Source organism: Ornithorhynchus anatinus, chromosome 12 (genome assembly GCF_004115215.2).
Source record: "Ornithorhynchus anatinus isolate Pmale09 chromosome 12, mOrnAna1.pri.v4, whole genome shotgun sequence".
In the NCBI taxonomy this organism is placed as follows: Eukaryota; Metazoa; Chordata; class Mammalia; order Monotremata; family Ornithorhynchidae; genus Ornithorhynchus; species Ornithorhynchus anatinus.
The window spans coordinates 17908978-17927840 of record NC_041739.1 but is presented as its reverse complement, the minus strand read 5'-3'; positions in this window follow the sequence as shown (position 1 = coordinate 17927840).

The window sequence follows — 18863 nt, the reverse complement described above, 5'->3', positions numbered from 1 at the left end:
TGAATACTGAAAAGCAGCAATATTTTCAGAAGTAGTCAATGAATTAAAATTTGCCACTTCAGAAAAATGGTCGCGATAATCATAACTCTTCCCCTATCTCTCCGCCCCACAGCACTTATTCATTCAATAGTATTTATTGAGCGCTTACTATGTGCAGAGCACTGTACTAAGCGCTTGGGATGAACAAGTCGGCAACAGATAGAGACAGTCCCTGCCGTTTGACGGGCTTACAGTCTAATCGGGGGAGACGGACAGACGAGAACAATGGCAATAAACAGAGTCAAGGGGAAGAACATCTCGTAAAAACAATGGCAACTAAATAGAATCAAGGCGATGTACAATTCATTAACAAAATAAATAGGGTAACGAAAATATATACAGTTGAGCGCACGAGTACAGTGCTGTGGGGATGGGAAGGGAGAGGTGGAGGAGCAGAGGGAAAAGGGGAAAATGAGGCTTTTGCTGCGGAGAGGTAAAGGGGGGATGGCAGAGGGAGTAGAGGGAGAAGAGGAGCTCAGTCTGGGAACGCCTCTTGGAGGAGGTGATTTTTAAGTAGGGTTTTGAAGAGGGAAAGAGAATCAGGTTGGCGGAGGTCAGGAGGGAGGGCATTCCAGGACCGTGGGAGGACGTGACCCAGGGGTCGACAGCGGGATAGGCGAGACCGAGGGACGGTGAGGAGGTGGGCGGCAGAGGAGCGGAGCGTGCGGGGTGGGCGGTAGAAAGAGAGAAGGGAGGAGAGGTAGGAAGGGGCAAGGTGATGGAGAGCCTTGAAGCCTAGAGTGAGGAGTTTTTGTTTGGAGCGGAGGTCGATAGGCAACCACTGGAGTTGTTTAAGAAGGGGAGTGACATGCCCAGATCGTTTCTGCAGGAAGATGAGCCGGGCAGCGGAGTGAAGAATAGACCGGAGCGGGGCGAGAGAGGAGGAAGGGAGGTCAGAGAGAAGGCTAACACAGTAGTCTAGCCGGGATATAACGAGAGCCTGTAATAGTAAGGTAGCCGTTTGGGTGGAGAGGAAAGGGCGGATCTTGGCGATATTGTAGAGGTGAAACCGGCAGGTCTTGGTAACGGATAGGATGTGTGGGGTGAACGAGAGGGACGAGTCAAGGATGACACCGAGATTGCGGGCCTGAGAGACGGGAAGGATGGTCGTGCCATCCACTGTGATAGAGAAGTCTGGGAGAGGACCGGGTTTGGGAGGGAAGATGAGGAGCTCAGTCTTGCTCATGTTGAGTTTTAGGTGGCGGGCTGACATCCAGGTGGAGACGTCCCGGAGGCAGGAGGAGATGCGAGCCTGAAGGGAGGGGGAGAGGACAGGGGCGGAGATGTAGATCTGCGTGTCATCTGCGTAGAGATGGTAGTCAAAGCCGTGAGAGCGGATGAGTTCACCGAGGGAGTGAGTGTAAATGGAGAACAGAAGAGGGCCAAGAACTGACCCTTGAGGAACTCCAACAGTTAAAGGATGGGAGGGGGAGGAGGCTCCAGCGAAGGAGACCGAGAATGATCGGCCAGAGAGGTGAGAGGAGAACCAGGAGAGGACAGAGTCCGTGAAGCCAAGGTGAGATAAGGTATGGAGGAGGAGGGGATGGTGACAGTGTCAAAGGCAGCAGAGAGGTCAAGGAGGATCAGAATGGAGTAGGAGCCATTGGATTTGGCAAGAAGGAGGTCACGGGTGACCTTAGAGAGAGCAGTCTCGGTAGAGTGGAGGGGACGGAAGCCAGATTGGAGGGGGTCTAGGAGAGAATGGGAGTTAAGGAATTCTAGTCATCGATTGTAGTCAACTCGTTCTAGGATTTTGGAAAGGAAGGGTAGTAGGGAGATAGGACGATAACTGGAGGGGGAAGTGGGGTCAAGAGCGGGTTTTTTTAGGATGGGGGAGACGTGGGCATGTTTGAAGGCAGAGGGGAAGGAGCCCTTGGCGATTGAGTGGTTAAAAATAGAAGTTAAGGAAGGGAGGAGGGCAGGGGCGATGGTTTTAAGAAGGTGAGAGGGAATGGGGTCCGAGGCGCAGGTGGAGGGGGTGGCACTTGCGAGGAGGGAGGAGATCTCCTCTGAGGATACTGCAGGGAAGGATGGGAAAGTAGGGGAGGGGGTTGGTGGGGGAGGGGAGAGGCGGAGGGGTGATTTTGGGGAGCTCAGACCTGATGTGGTGATTTTCGTGAGGAAATAGGTGGCCAGATCATTGGGGGTGAGAGATGGGGGAGGGGGAGGAACAGGGGGCCTAAGGAGAGAGTTAAAGGTCCGGAACAATCGGCGGGGGTGACGGGCATGGGTGTCGATGAGGGAGGAGAAGAAGCTTTGCCTGGCGGAGGAGAGGGCAGAGTTAAGGCAGGAAAGGATAAATTTGAAGTGTGTGAGGTCGGCTTGGTGCTTGGACTTTCGCCAGCAGCGCTCAGCAGCTCGAGCATAGGAGCGTAGGAGGTGGACGGAGGAGGTGATCCAGGGCTGTGGGTTAGTGGAGCGAGAGCGGCGGAGGGAAAGGGGGGCAAGAGAGTCGAGATGAGTAGAGAGGGTGGAGTTGAGAGCGGAGACCTGATCGTCGAGAGTGGGAAGAGAGGACAGGGCGGCAAGGTGAGGAGAGATGCTATTGGATATATATGTATATATTATATTCTATTGATTTATATTGATGCCTGTTTACTTGCATTGATGTCTGTCTCTCCCCACTGTGACTGTGAGCCCACTGTGGGCAGGGATTGTCTTTATTGCTGTATTGTACTTTCTAAGTGCTTAGTACAGTGCTCTGCACCCAGTAAGCACTCAATAAATGATTGAGTGAGTGAGTGAATGAATGAATGAAGAGTTTATTCTGTGACAAGCACTATACTAAGCACTGAAGTAGATACAAGATAATCTGTTCAGACATCAGCAGGTTATAAGAAGCAATGTGGCCTACTGGAAAGAGCATGGGCCTGGCAATCAGAGGAACTTGGTTCGAATCCCAGATCTGCCACTTGTTTGAAGGGTGACCTTGGATAAGTCACTTCTCTCTGCCTCAGTTATCTCACCTGTAAATGGGGATTAAGTCTGTGAGCCCCATATGAGACATGTCCTGATTAGCTTTCATCTACCCCAGTGCTTAATACAGTGCCTGGCACTTAGTCAGCATTTAACCACCATAAAAAAAACATAGTAGGTGGTTAAATACCATAAAAAAAGAATAAGCCAACACAAAATGAGACAATCCTAGACCCCATACGGGGTCACAGTCTAAGAGAAATAACATGTATTAAACCCCAATTCATAGATGAGGAAACCGAGGTTCAGAGAAATTAAATGACAAGGTAACACAGCAGATAATGATAGAGCTGCAATGAGTACCCAGATCCTCTGAGTCCCAAGCCAGTACTCTTTCAAATGAACCACATTAATCTTCTCGGAGACATAAACTACCAGGGTGAATGGTAACAACATAGCTACAGTACTACAATTAATTACTTAATTAATTACATAACCATTTTCTTTATTCTGGCAGGATAAGCTTGTGAAAAATGAAAAAAATTCCACACAAATCAAGTGTGAGTGGTTCAAAAAGAAAACTACTAATGAATCAATTAATGGCATGTCTTCTATGTACAAGTCACATGGAAGAGCAAAATAGAGCTAGATATTATTTCCCTAACACTTTAGTAACATCACCTAATAAAATTATCAGTATAATAATAATAATACCATAAGAGATATGTGTTAAACACTATTCTAAGCACTTGACAAAGTTCCAACCCATAGCCCTTGTCCCATATGGACCTCACAATCTAAAAGGGAGAGAGAATGGGTACTTATACCCCATTTTACAGGATGAGGAAGCTGAGGCACAGAGAAGTTAAGTGACTTGACCAAGGTTACACAGCAGGCAAGTGGTGGCGCCTCTAAGGGAATCCAGGTCTCCTGCCTCTCTGTACTGTGCTCTTTCCATTAGGCCACAAGCTTATTTAAATGAATCTATAATCCATATCTATCACCTTATTAAACTGAAAGAATTTAGACTACTATTGTTCTTTTTCAAGGCTTAGTTTAATATTTTGCACAGAGTAGCTGCTAACACTGATTAATCAATTCATCCAAACTGCTTCCATCTTCTTTTGGTGGGTCCATTCACCTTTTCTAGAGGGATATTCTAATTATGGCTCCTGAGTAGGTTAGTCCCAACATTAAAGGGAGAAGGGGAGCAAGTTGAGTGTGGAGGTTGCTAAATCTAACTGAATATTCCATTCTAATAAGCTTCAACCTCATAGCTGCTTCTGACAAAATGGACCTCTCCTTTCTCCTGAAACACTATCTTATCTTTATTTTCATAACACAGTCCTTTCCTAATTCTCCTGCATCCACGTTCGGTCCTCTCAATCTCCTTTGCTGGCTCCTTCTCATCCTCCCACAACCTAACCGAGAATTCCCTCAAGTCTCTGTTCTAGGTGTTATTCTCTTCTTCATTTGCATTCACTTTTTTTAGGAGCTCATTTGTTCCCTTGGCCTCAGCTATCACCTCTATGCATTGACTACCAAATCTATGTCTAGCCTTAACCTCCTCTACATCTGAGCAATTTCTCCTATCTCTGGAACATCTCTCATTAGGTGTCCTACTCTCCACCTCAAGTCATCATGTCCAAAACTGAACTCCTCATCATCCCTATCCAATCCTCTCTTCCACCTAACTTTCCAATCACTGTTGACAATATCACCATCTTTCCCATCTCAATCCCTTAACTTGGCATTATCCTCAACTCCTTCCTTCCCTTCAATCCCCATATTCAGTATTGTAATTTAATCTTTCTCTCCTCTGTGAGAGTGCAAGCCTTGGGAGCAGGGAGCCAGTCTACTAGTTCTGGTGTATTCTCCAAAGTGCTTAGTACAGTGCTCTGAGGAAAGTCGGTACTCAAATACTATAGATTGATATTCATTATAGAGAAGCATGATTTTTAATCTTGGGAGAAAATGTATTTGGCCTTTATAAGTTCTAAAATGTTGTACTAAGTGATGAGCAGTTACTTAAATCTTGAGGAAGTAATTACCCTTTTGGAAATCTGTAAATTTGTGTCTGCTTCCTTTGAAATTTCAGCTCAATGCACGTTGCCTGTTGTTTCCTACAGATAGAGAGCTTTAAATACCTCCATTTCTAAAGCTGTCACTTCCCAGTGCAGGGATAAAGGTGAGAGCCTAAAGCAATGGCCTCCCAGCTACTTTTTGAGGCAGCCAAAACCTTGCAACCGTTCTTGTTTACACTAGGTTAAATCACAGCGGCCACATCCAAAACAGTCCCAAACTCTCACACCAACTGGCTTGACAAGATTGAGTGTTGTTAATATAGCAGTGATATGTTAATTCTTGTACTTTATGGAGCAAAATATTTACGTAGGAGATCTTGTTCCTGGCTCTTGGGGTGGGAGGAATGTGGTTTGTATTGATTTAAGTGCCACCTTGAACTGGTGGTAAAGGGGATTACAATGTAGTTTAAATAAACACCTTTGTTCCACTTTCCCATGGGACAGATACCCAAGGTATTGCCATTACACAGGTCTTTCAGAGTATTTCTTTTATGGATTGGAAAAACAGGATGAGACTTATAGGAGATTAATTTTTTTTAATTAATCTAGGAGTAAACCATAGGCAGAGCTAAACATTTCTCAGCTGCTGGGTTGTACATCCTCTTTGCCTTCTATCTCTTAGGCGCAGAGAGCATCAACCCCATACTCATTCAGGTTTTGCCTCTGGACATTAGTATTGTCTTTTAACATTTATCAAATCCACGGGTAGTTATATTAGCTCACAATGTTCCACTCCATTGTGGTGGTGAGAGGAAAAAAAGGCTCACAGAGTTTGCTCACTAAAGGATTTCCATGCTGCCTTCAGCTGGTGTCTTGTTCCCCTGAACTCCATATTGCTTTGGGCCAAAAGATAAAGGCAAACTTCAGTCACTGGGCTTCCATTTCTGCTTCCTTCCCAGCTCTTTGCCCTAGGGCCTGTTTTCCTGCAAGTTGGTGTTGAGGCTAGCTTAAGCATCACAAAGCAGGTTGAGAATGGGAACAGGTGGTCCTGGTACTAGTAGATTTGAACCTTAGAATAAATAATAATAATAATGATAATAATGGCATTTGTTAAGCACTTACTATGTGTGAAGAACTGCTCTAAGCGCTGGGGGATACAAGGTATGAGAGGAGAGCTCCTGGCTGACATATCACCAAACACTTGGGACCATAAATAACTCTGATCTTGCCTCCATGTAGGCATGTAGAGGGGATGAAGTGTGGGAGGAAGAGCCCAGATAATAATGATAATAAAAATAGTACTGATGGTATTTGTTAAGCACTTACTATGTGCCAGGCACTGTACTAAGCGCTGGGGTGGATAATCGGATCGGACTCAGTCCCTGTTCCACATGGTGCTCACAGTCTTAAACCCCATTTTGCAGATGAAGTAACTGAGGTACACAGAAGTGCGGTCACTTGCCCAAGGTCACACAGCAGACAAATGGAGGAGCCTGGATTAGAACACATTACCTTCTGACTCCCAAACCTGTGCTCTATCCATTATGCCAAGCTGCTTCTATGAGTTGGAATTAGGAGGAAGGGATCGAAGAGATGAGAGAACAGAAGAAAAGACAGATAAATGGGAAATTCATTTAGAGAGAAATAATAGAAAAAAGACAGATTAGTGAATATCTTGGTACAATTGAGCATTATTTTCCTAGAAGAGCTTCAAATAAGAAGGGAGAATACCACTGCAAGAATTCACTTATACTCTCCCTTCTCACAATAAATTTTCTCACTGTGTCTCATTCTTGACTTACCCATCTCCAATGCCTTGCTCCAATCCTTCTTCCACGTATGAAAGAAGGCCAAATCTGTCAGATGACAGTTCTTCCTATCTTCAGAGTCCTCCTAAAACTCTACCTCTTCCAGGAGGTTTTTCCTGACATTTTCTTCTTTCCCAGTTGCATCTTGCCCAGCTATCACCTCAGCTCTTAAACATTCACAGCCACCTGGAAGAACTTTTGCTCATATTGATCAATACCCTCTTTGTAAACACTTATTTATTCATCTGTCCATTCTCTTTTTCCTCTGATTTGTAGCATATTTTCTGTAGGTCTTCCTTGTTTGAAAATTCCTTAAGGACAAGTATTGTGTGTGTTATTTCTATTTTACTCTCTCCTAAGTACTCAATACTGTGTTCTGCATATATATACTAGGGAAGCATGGCGTAGTGGCTAGAGTGCGGGCCTGGGAGTCAGAGTGTTGTGGGTTCTAATCCAGGCCCTGCCCTTGTCTGCTGTGTGACCTTGGGTAAGTCACTTAACTTCTCTGTGCCTCAGTTATCTCACCTGTAAAATGGGGATTGAGATTGTGAGCCCCACGTGGGACAGGGGAATGTGTCCAACCTGATTTGCTTGCATCCATCCTAGTGCTTAGTATGGTGCTTGGCACACAGTAAGCGCTTAACAAATACCGTAACTATAATGATTATATACTAAATATAATGGATTTGTTGATAGCAGCCTTGCATTTAACTCTTCCAGCATTTTTATTCTGCTTGCATTGGATATTAGTTCCATAAAATCAATGATATTTCTTGAGTGCTTACTATATGCAGAATGGTGTACTAAGCAGCTGGGAGAGTACAATGCAACATTCTCACTGCCCACAACAGGCTTACAGTCTAGAGGAAAATATAAAGATCTGCTGTCAGCCTCATCACCACTTGTCCTCTAAAGATACCCAGATGAGATTTTCTCATCAGACAGGCTCAGCAGTCAGTAGTGCTTTCTGAACACCTACTCTGCACCATACCAAAGAAATGATCATTTCTGGGGCTAACAGGTTCTCAAGGTGTTCTAATTATGCATCTGGTTTAGATGAGTGAGTACCTGGAGATGGTGATAGTTATAATGTGATAATTGAATGAGATAGATTTTCCCCTAGAAGTATTTGCTTCCCTATTAAGCCAAATGCTCTTGATTTACTTGATTTACCATTTTTCTTCTGTGAGCCCCTCAAGAGACAGGGCCAGGTCCAATTCCCACCTGTGTATGCTCTCCCACTGCTTACTCTACAGCTCTGCATATAATAAGCAGCTCAAAATATCCACCGATAGACTGATTGATTGAATGAGTTCTGTCAATATTCTCCAAGCAGTAGATCCTGATAACGACAGGAGGCTCAGGAACTACGGAAAAGGTCTGCATCTGCTGAAAGCGTTTACTGCATTATATATCAGGTTTGGACATAAAACACCCAACTGAAGACTGAAATAAAGAGAAATTAGTGGGCTTTATCCACAAAAGAAACTGGCTCCAGCTGATAGAAATCATGAGTGCTGCTCTGCCTTCAAGGTCATAGGTGTGTGTGATTCAGCAGGGTCTAGGACAAAAAAGCTGCATTTAATTTGGAGTTTTCATCTTCTTTTCCTTATCATCATCATTATTATTATAACTAGATTTGTTAAGTGCTTACTATATGTCAAGCACTATTCTAAGCACTGGGGTAGATCCTAGTTTATTAAGTTGGAAGCAATCCTGTCCCCCACGGGACTCAGTCCAATTAAGAGGCGGAACAGGTATTTACTTTCCATTTTACAGTTGAAGTAACTGAGGCAAAGAGAAGTTAAGTGACTTGACCCTGTTCACAGACAATGGACAGAGCAGGGATTATTAAAGCCTGAGTCTTTTGACTTCCAGGCCTGTGCTCTGGTAGGCCATGCTGTTGCTGCTTAAAATCTTCATAGACACTTGCTCTCACCCTTTCCCACTCAGGTGAGTGATGGCAAATAACTAGGTGATATCAATTTACAATGACTGACTATTACAAAGTATATGTGCAATCAAATGGTGATCCAAGCTCACTCATTTGGTATTTATCCTGGGTATCCGACTCTATCATTCAATCAGTAATATTTACTGAGCACTTTCTCAGTACAGAACACTACGCACTTGGGGGAGTAATAATAATGTTGGTATTTAAGTGCTTACTATGTGCAGAGCACTGTTCTAAGCACTGGGGTAGAAACAGGGTAATCAGGTTGTCCTACGTGAGGCTCACGGTTAATCCCCATTTTACAGATGAGGTAACCGAGGCACAGAGAAGCTAAGTGACTTGCCCACAGTCACACAGTTGACAAGTAGGAGAGCCGGGATTTGAACCCATGACCTCTGACTCCCAAGCCCGGGCTCTTTCTTCTGAGCCACACTGCTTCTCTGTACTACAGAGTTAAGCATTATCACTGTACTTACTGAAGGTGCTTAGAACCTAATGAAGGAGAAAGATTCTAAAATCAGTTACAGGCAGGAGGAAGAGAGTGATTAATCAGGGAAGGCCTCTTGGAAGAGATGTGATTTTAGAAGGGTTATGAATACTGAGAGAGCACTGGTCTGCCAGATGTTAAGGGGGAAAGAGTTCCAGTGAGGTGGGCAAGAGGTAAGCAGAGAGAGCTGAGACTATGCCTAAGAAGTAGGTTGGCTTGAGTGTAGTGAAGCATGAGAACTGAAGTTTAGTGATAGAGGAGTCAAGATAGCCAGCCAACACAGAGCTGAATGAGTGCCATACAGCCAATAGTCAGAAGTTTCTGCTTGATGTGGACAGGAATGGGCAGTTACTGGAGGTTTCTGTGGACTGGAGGGACAGATTTATGCAAGATAATGTTTTAGAAAAATGATCAAGTTGGCAGATTCGACAGGGGAGAGTATGAAGGCAAGGAGGTCAGAGAAGAGACTGACAAATCAAGGTTCTAGCATGTTGACCGTTTGGATGAGTTGAAAGGGCTAGATTATGGAGATGTTATGGAGAAAGAAAAGACAGGATTTGGTGACCGACTGAAAATGGGACATGAAAGAAATGGAGAAATTAAGAATATTGCCAAGCTTGAGTTATGGGGAGAAGGTAGTTCTGTACAACATTGATGGTAAAGTTAGAGGGAGAAGAAGATTTTCGGGAGAGAAGATGAGGTTCGATTTTGGACATGATAAACTTGAGGAGTTGGTGGATATTCATGTAGAGATGTTAGGGAGGAAGGGATGCAAGATTCCAAACAAGATGAGAGGTTGGGGACAGTGATGCAGATTTGGCTGTTATCTGCACAGAGGTGATACTTTAGAAAGCATAGCACCAGAAATGTTTGAACCATGCACTGAAACACAACCACAAATGATGTGCTTTAACAAAAGAAGTCAAGGTATCAAGGAATCAGGATACCATAGCACAAAGTCTGGGAAGATCATGAGAAAAGGCAAAATTTCTAACGGCTTCAGGTATGGCAAATTACAGATGTCACAGTAGAGCAAAGAATAATTCACTATTTGCAGTGAAGCACTATGTGTGCATTGTTGATTATCAGTCACAATATGACTTTCAACCACATCTGCATCCTTGGCAAAATATTAGCACCAACCTGAGTATTAGGAAATTTCTAATAATCTATAATGCTCTAACACAGCAAATAAATCATAGGAGAAGCAGCATGGCCCAATGGAAAGAGAATGGCCCTGGGAGGCAGAGGAGCTAGGTTCTAATGCCACTTATAATAATAATAATGTTGGTATTTGTTAAGCGCTTACTATGTGCCGAGCACTGTTCTAAGCGCTGGGGTAGACATAGGGGAATCAGGTTGTCCCACGTGGGGCTCACAGTCTTCATCCCCATTTTACAGTTGAGGGAACTGAGGCACAGAGAAGTGAAGTGACTTGCCCACAGTCACACAGCCAACAAGTGGCAGAGCTGGGATTCGAACTCATGAGCCCTGACTCCAAAGCCCGTGCTCTTTCCACTGAGCCACGCTGCTTCTCACTTCACCACTTCACCACTTCACTTCACTTCACTTCCACTTCACCACTTGCCTGCTGTGTGACCTTGGCCAAGTCATTTAACTTCTCTGAACCTCAGTTAACTCATTTTTAAAATATGGTTAAGACTGATCTGATAACCTCGTATTTATCCAAGCACTTAGAACAGTGGCTGGCACATCGTAAGTGCTTAACAAATACCATAAAAAAAAAATCATGTGGAATAGAGGAAGCATGATGTAGTCCAACTCAGGGCATTAGAAAATGACATATTTTGATCAAAGAAATTTGTGATTTTGCAGTCTAGTGAATTTGGCTGGCACACAATTATATTTACCAAACTTATTCCTGTTTGACTCAGCTCATGGTAACATTCATTTTGATAGATTTTCATTTTTTTACCCCTTAGCAACTGTGTGTGTGGTTGGTTGGTCCTTTTCATTAAATGGAAAGTCAGTAAATCAGCGTTTATTCCTCAGGACTGTCAGTAGAGAAATCCTAGATTACCTTGGCATTAACATGCCATCTTGCCAAATGCAAAATTACCAAGGTTTCTAAAAGGAATCTTCACAGCCAAAGCCTGTTTTTCATTGTGGTTTAAACCGTCATTTTGTCCCATTTTCTTTGAGGTTTTACAGCTCATCTCCTGTTTAGATTGTTACAGGCACTTTCAAGTTCAATGCTGCCAGACTTTTAATATTTCTAACTAGATTATGTCTGTCATTGGTGTAAAAGTGAACCAGATTGAAAATCTGCAGCCATTCAAATTCATTCCCCTTCCACTAGATACGAGGGATAAGCAAGAGTGACTCGATCAACAGTGGAAGAGAATAATTATATTTATCTATGGACAGTGTGAAGTTGCATTTTATGGTGGGTTTCTAAAGACAGCTATAAAACTCCAGCTTCCCGCTCACCTTCAGAGACTGTCCAGAAATTACCCAGTATCATTTGTACATCTTGAAATTAACTGTGCCTAAGTAATACTCGAAAACCAAATAAGCAACAGGGACAGCAAAATCAACTTTAACCTTTAAAGTGTATATTCTACCAAGCTGATAAACTCTCACCACATTTCCAAAGAATCAAGAAAAAAAATTCTTTGCTCAGGGAAGTAGTATAATAGAAAGCTATTTTTAGCATATCATTAAAGCAAGAATTTTAAAAGTTAACTCCCCCAAAGAGCCGAACATTTCAAAATTGCATGGAGACATGGCAGAGTGAACTTGGAATCGACCTGTAGTTTCATGAGTGCTTCATTGGAACTGTGCCAAGAAGAAACACAATCTGAATTTAAAATACATAAGGGACCAAAGTTAATGGCAGAAAGAATTTTATCAAAATGGCTGTAAAGTCTAATTTTTTTAATCCAACATAAACTTGATGATATTACAATCTACACACATTAAGCCACCCATTCTATACATAACATATAGAAAGGATTAGGATAGAATGAAGGGAGATATGTAATGGAATAAATAACTTGGAATATATCAAAAAAAGGATTTTCACATAGAGGGGTGAGTTTTTTTTTTCCAATTTCGCTAATGGCCTGAACAAGAGGAATGACTTCAAAGCAAGAGAGAGTACAATTTGACCTATAAAGGGCCCAATTCTAACTAGCAAGATCAAAACACACTGGAACAACCTAATGAGAGAGGTTGAGGGTTCTCCATCCTCTAACAGGTTTTCAGAAAAGAATGGGCAGCCACCTGTCCTGGATGGTTTCATGATTCACTTACCAGGAGGTGGCCAGGTGACCTCTCAAAGTCCTTTTTTCCCCTAATGATTCCATGGTTCAATAATAATGTTGGTATTTGATAAGTGCTTATTATGTGCAGAGCACTGTTCTAAGTGTTGGGGTAGATACAGGGTAATCAGGTTGTCCCACATGAGGCTCACAGTCTTGATCCCCATTTTACAGATGAGGTCACTGAGGCACAGAGAAGTGAAGTGACTTGCCCACAGTCACACAGCTGACCAGTGACAGAGCCGGCATTCGAACCCATGACCTCTGGCTCCCAAGCCTGTGCTCTTTCCACTGAGCCACGCTGCTTCTCTATAACACCGAAGGTTCATCAACTTTATCTGTTTTATAATTCCCATCTTCCATAGATCCAGTTCTTTCCCCATATTCCCTATGAGTAGTTATCCCATTTGACATATCTTTCTCATCTCACTACATTGTTTCTACCCCAGCACTAAGCGCAGTGCTTAGCACAGTTTAAGTTCATGACAAATACGACCAACTATATTTCTACTGCTAAAATGGGGACTTTGTCATTGTCTCATGCAATTAAATCTTTTACTCTGGGCTGTGACTTAATTTTGACTGAAAACACTGTATCAAAAGAGATATAATAATAATGTTATAATAATGTTGACAAAGCATCGTGGTCCACAGTAGAAAGAGCACAGGTCTGGGAGTCAGGAGGAGCTGGGTTCTAATCCTTGTTCCACCATTTGGCTGCTGTGACCTTGGGCAAGTCACTGAGCAGCATGGCCTAGTAATAAGAGTACGGGCTTGGGAGTGAGAGGTCGTGGGTTCTAATCTGGCTTCTGCCACCTGTCTGCTGTGTGACCTTGGGCAAGGCACTTCTCTGTGCCTCAGTTACCTCATCTGTAAAATGATGATTGAGACTGTGAGTCCCACGTGGGACGACTTGATTTACCTTGTATTACCCCAGTGCCGTAGAATAGTGCTTAGCACATAGTAAGCGCTTAAAAATGCCATTACTATTATTCACTTCACTGTGCCTCAATTACCTTTATCCGTAAATAGAGATTGAGATTGAGCCCTATGTTGTTGCATGGACTGTATCCAACCTAATTACCTTTTATCTACCCCAGCACTTAGTACAGTGTCTGGCCACAGGAACCCTTCAAATACTATGAAGATAGTAATAATGCAGATGATATTTATAACATGCTTGTTAACTGCCAATGCACTGTGCTACTGCTTTAGGTAGATACAAGACCTCTAAACAGAAGAAAATCCCACCAGGGAAAACTTCCCAACTAAACTCAAATTTGTTAACTCTTAAATTCTTTGGTAGACTCTCAAACCTAAAGTTATTCTCCCTTAGTATCCTCTGAAAGCCCTACGAGGCTAGGCCATGTGGTTTTTCTCCAGGATTGTGATGTATATAGATGGAGTGAGAGTTTGGGAGAATTTCATCAAGTGAATTCAGTTCAACTTGTGAAAATAAAGCAGTCACAGTGTTGGAGGTAAGTCCAATGTTGACCAGAGGTTAATGTGCTTAAGCTTTCGTTGCACTGTCAGCCTCCCATAATTTGAACACGGAAGGTTCTGCTTTCTTTCTCAGTAATTATCTCTGACGGGCATCTGGCAACTTAATTCCATGAGAATCTTTCAGGACTGCCACAGGGTCAGCTTCACCTTGCAGAAGTAGGTTGATGGAGGCATCCTTTAACTAGGAAATTTAAAATGCACTATGATTGTAGGCTTGGTTCCATGGGTCCCTGCTCTTGGTGAGTTTGCTGTTACAGTGACTAAATGCTATTTACCAACTGCAGTTGCTGACAAGAGAAATTGATCTAGTTGAAACATACCTCCTTGCCACTTGTGTGGCCTCCCCTGACTGTCTCAGAATGGGTATAGTTTGATTGGATGGGCAGGCTTACCCTTTCTCACCATTCTGCAGCCTCATAAAGTTACACAGTTTTCAAGTTACAGGACTATTTTAAACTCCTCAGTACTTTTTTTTTTTTAAACATGCTCACATTCCTCTCAGGATGTGTTTAGGTAGCAAAATTAATGAATCACCAGTCTTTCCTCCTCGCCCAGCATATATTGATCCCGGCTTCGGGTGAGCGGCTATTTTTAAGTTAAAGTAATAGGATTTTCATTGTCAAAACAACCAATATTTCAGTGAGGAGGCATAACTTTGGTAGTTATATTTAACCTGAATTAATATCAGTGCATCATGGTTCTTCCTTGTACTGGGTAGAAAATGTGAATGGCTGCGTGCAAGCTATCACTACTGTTGAAAAAAAAACAGAGTTTAACCACTTTCAGGCTCGGTGGTAGGACTTATCATTTACCTTTTTTAACCATGGGTCTCTAAGAAATTCAAACTCTAATACAGAGTTGCCAGAAAAGGTTCACTGCGCTATTTTTCACTGGACAAAATGTGCAGATCTTCTCTTGGTGGCGGCACACACTCTCAGCTGCAGCCTTAGCAATGACAGTATCATCTTGGGATGAAAGAAAACTACAACCTTTAGTCTTGCCGTTAATAGTCTAGTGGAAAAAACCACCAGCCTGGGAGTCAGAAGACCTGGGTTCTATTCCCAGTTCTGCCACATAATAATGATATTGATGGTATTTGCTAGGTGTTTACTATGTGCCAAGCACTAGTCTAATCAGGTTGGACATAGTCCCTGTCCCACATGAGGTTCACAGTCTCAATGCCCTTTTACAGATGAGGTAACTGAGGCACAGAGAAGTTAAGTGGCTTGCCCGAGGTCATAAAGCAGACAACTGGCAGAGACAGGCTTAGAAGCCAGGCCCTTTGGACTTCCAGGACCATGTTCTACCTATTAGTCCACGCTGTCTGCTGTGTGACCTTGGGCAGTCACTTATCTTCTCTTCCTCAGTTCTCTCAACTGTAAAATGGGGATTTAGACCGTGAGGACTATGTGAGACATGGATTGTGGCTAACTTGATTAGCTTGCATCTACCCCAGTGATTGTACGGTGCCTGGCACATAGTAAGCACTTAAATGCCATTAAAAAAATAAGAGCACAGCTGTGAATCAAGAGACTTGCCTGCTAATCCTAATTCTACCTATTATGGCTATCTCACCAGTGGTGAAACTTTCTGATCAAAGAGTCACGTTGGACATTCCACATAGTGATTAGATCCTACAAAAATCCTGAATAGCAGCAAATTCTGCAGGAGCAAGTACTACCTTCTGGCAAAACACTGACACTGTTGTGACTGCTTTGTTAATTACTATTATATTTATTACATGCTATGGACCAAGCGCTATCCTATACTCTGGGAGAGATTCAGCAATCAGCATCAGACACATTCCCTGTCCTACGAAAGCAGTGTGGCCTAATGGCAAGAGCCCGGGCTTGGGAGTCAGAGGACGTGGGTTCTAATGCCAGCTCTGTCACTTGTCTGCTGTATGACCTTGACTTTTTTGTGCCTCAGTTACCTCATCTGTAAAATGGGGATTCAGACTGTGAGTCCCAAGTGGGACAACCTGGTAACCTATTCCAGTGCTTACAACAGTGCTTGGCACATAATAATGTTGGTATTTGTTAAGTGCTTACTATGTGCAGAGCACTGTTCTAAGCGCTGGAGCAGATACAAGGCAATTGGGTTGTCCCACTTGGGGCTCACACTCTTAATCTCCATTTTACAGATGAGGTAACTGAGGCACAGAGAAGTGAAGTGACTTGCCCACAGTCATACAGCTGACAAGTGGCAGAGCCAGGATTGGAACCCATGACCTCTGACTCCCAAGCCTGTGCTCTTTCCACTGAGCCATGCTGTGCTTAAACAGCATATCATCATCATTAAAAGGGGCTAATGGAGGAGAGGGAGAACAGAGACTGAATCCATATTTTACAAATGAAGGAATTTAGGCACAGATAAATTAAATGACTTGCCCAAGGTCACGCAGTTGTTAAATAGCAGAGCCAGGGTTAACACTGACTCCCAGACCTGTGCTCTTTTTCACTAGGCCACGCTAATTCTCTAATTTGGCCCTATTGAGTCATGTGCATAAAATGACTGTGTTGAACTACACAATATGACGCCTACCTGTCCCTTTCTTGTTCCATGTGTACGGGTCTCACACTGACTCAAAAGCAGAAACCTAAAGATTCCAAGTTAGATCACCGATTTCATTATTATTCTTCTTATTGTAAATCTTTACTCTGGCCCCTATTTCTATTCATTCATTCATTTAATCATATTTATTATTACTGTGTGCAGAGCACTGTACTAAGCACTTCAAAAGTACAAGTCAGCAATAGAGAGAGACAATCCCTGCTCACAATGGGTTTACAGTCTAGAAGGTGGGGAGATTTCTAGCCTAATAAGGTCTTGCTGAGCCTACAGGAAGTGGTTTAGATAGATAGTTGGAAGGAGGTCTATATAGTCTAAAGCCTAGAACAGTGACAAAGCCAAAAAACCTGTTCAGAAAGGTTTAAGAAAAATGAAATTTCAAGTTTGAATATTAGTAAGTATCCACCAAAAACATCACAATTTGCCAAACACTTAAATGCAGACTGTGCAGACTGTCCACATAATAAAAAATGTGTAATTTTTGCAATGAATGTATTATTCTTGCTTAGATCCTTAGAACTTACATTCAAACAAGATACTTACTTATGAAACATGATCTACTGTAATTGACTTCTTCACACCCGATCATCTCAATTAATTTTATAACAAATGGCTGCACTAACATGATTTCTCTAAGATATTGTTAGTGTCATTAGTGGAAAAGTTTTAATTTATGCATAGTATTTTCTTTGTGATTAAGTCACAGGAATAAAAATCGTGCAAATGAATAGTCGCTGTAAAATATTTAAAGATCTAGAGATGAAATGCAGTGCATAAAGAACATTTAGTTTGAGTTATAGGACCTTTTGAATGAACAAAGCTACAAATATTCTCCCAACTATTTCTTTTCAGCAATGCTCCTTCATTCCATCATGACAGCATAATACACTATAGCACAGCAAGTAAATCTGATGATATAAATCAGATGTAGAAAATCAATGAACAGTCCATGGACTATGGAAAAAAAGTGTGTAGTAACTACTCACTACACAATATATCATATTTCAATAATTTGTCCAAATTTTACTCAGATTGACTAATCTTCACCAGCTTTTAAGATGGAACGGATCAATTTCCGATTTTCTATTTTAATGCTTGATCCTTCTACACTTACATTCTCATTATTTATCATCTTGTTTTCAATAACTGAAATGCCAATAGATGCTCAGATTCCAGGAGCTTCGATTAGCCAGACCACTCACAATTTCTATCCCATGGTTCCAATCCTGACCACTGTAACTCAGCATAAATCCTAGCAGAACTGAAAGTCCTTAGGTCCCAGCTGTACATATCAAGCCCATTTCTATGAATAATTACTGCAATCTTCACTATAAATCTGGCCAGTTTTTTCTAAGTCCACATACATGACACACTGTTGCAGATAAATGAATTCTGATGTACAAATTAGATAAGAGACTTGGAAAGTGAGTAGGAACAAACAGCTACTGTCCAAACCATTGCTCCAAAAGATTAGCATCTTGTTTATGAGAACAAACACTGCTTTAAAAAAAAAAGGCTAAGGAGACCCAGAATTGTGCATCATGTAGAAATGCCAAATATGTCTTGACAAGTTACCGTAAAGATAGCTCATTTTCTGGTATCTTCTATTCTTGAATTTTAGGCACGGGGGTGGTGAGGGGAGGTGGTTTGGCATTAAATGCCTTTCAGAAAGTCTGGTAGTAGATCATGAGGTAGAAAAATGCATTAGTAATTTGAAAAATTTTCAAGGGCCCAAATCTCTTAACTGACAGACATTTAAAGGGATGTCTGTTTCTGGCCAGGAAGTTACCAACTAGAGATTGGGCATGAATGGGCTTCATACCTAGAAAGTAACTTTAAAATTATTTCTTCTTAGAGCAGGGCTTAATATTTTAAATTCCTTGTACAGTATTACTTTAGATCCTTAAGATAGGGATGATGTCAACAATTTTATTATCTTCAACATATATAAATAATAAATCATAGAAAATACTGTAGCTCGTTGACTCTCTGGACCCTGACCCCATAACCGGTTCTCTGGTAAGCCTGAATGTTGAAATTGTGAAAGATATTTGAAATTATTTACTATTCTGTCAGAAGCCCTTACCTTTTTCCCAAAATGAAATTTACAAATATTTTGCCTACCTTTGGAGAGAATTTCAGCAACCCCAATAGTCATGGCATTCTGGATAAAGATGCCAACAGCTTTTTGGCAAAATCCATAGCTTGGTCAAATTTTTTTGCTGCATGTACTATTTCTCTGAAACCAGAATGCATTTCCTTTATCATTTCTATCAT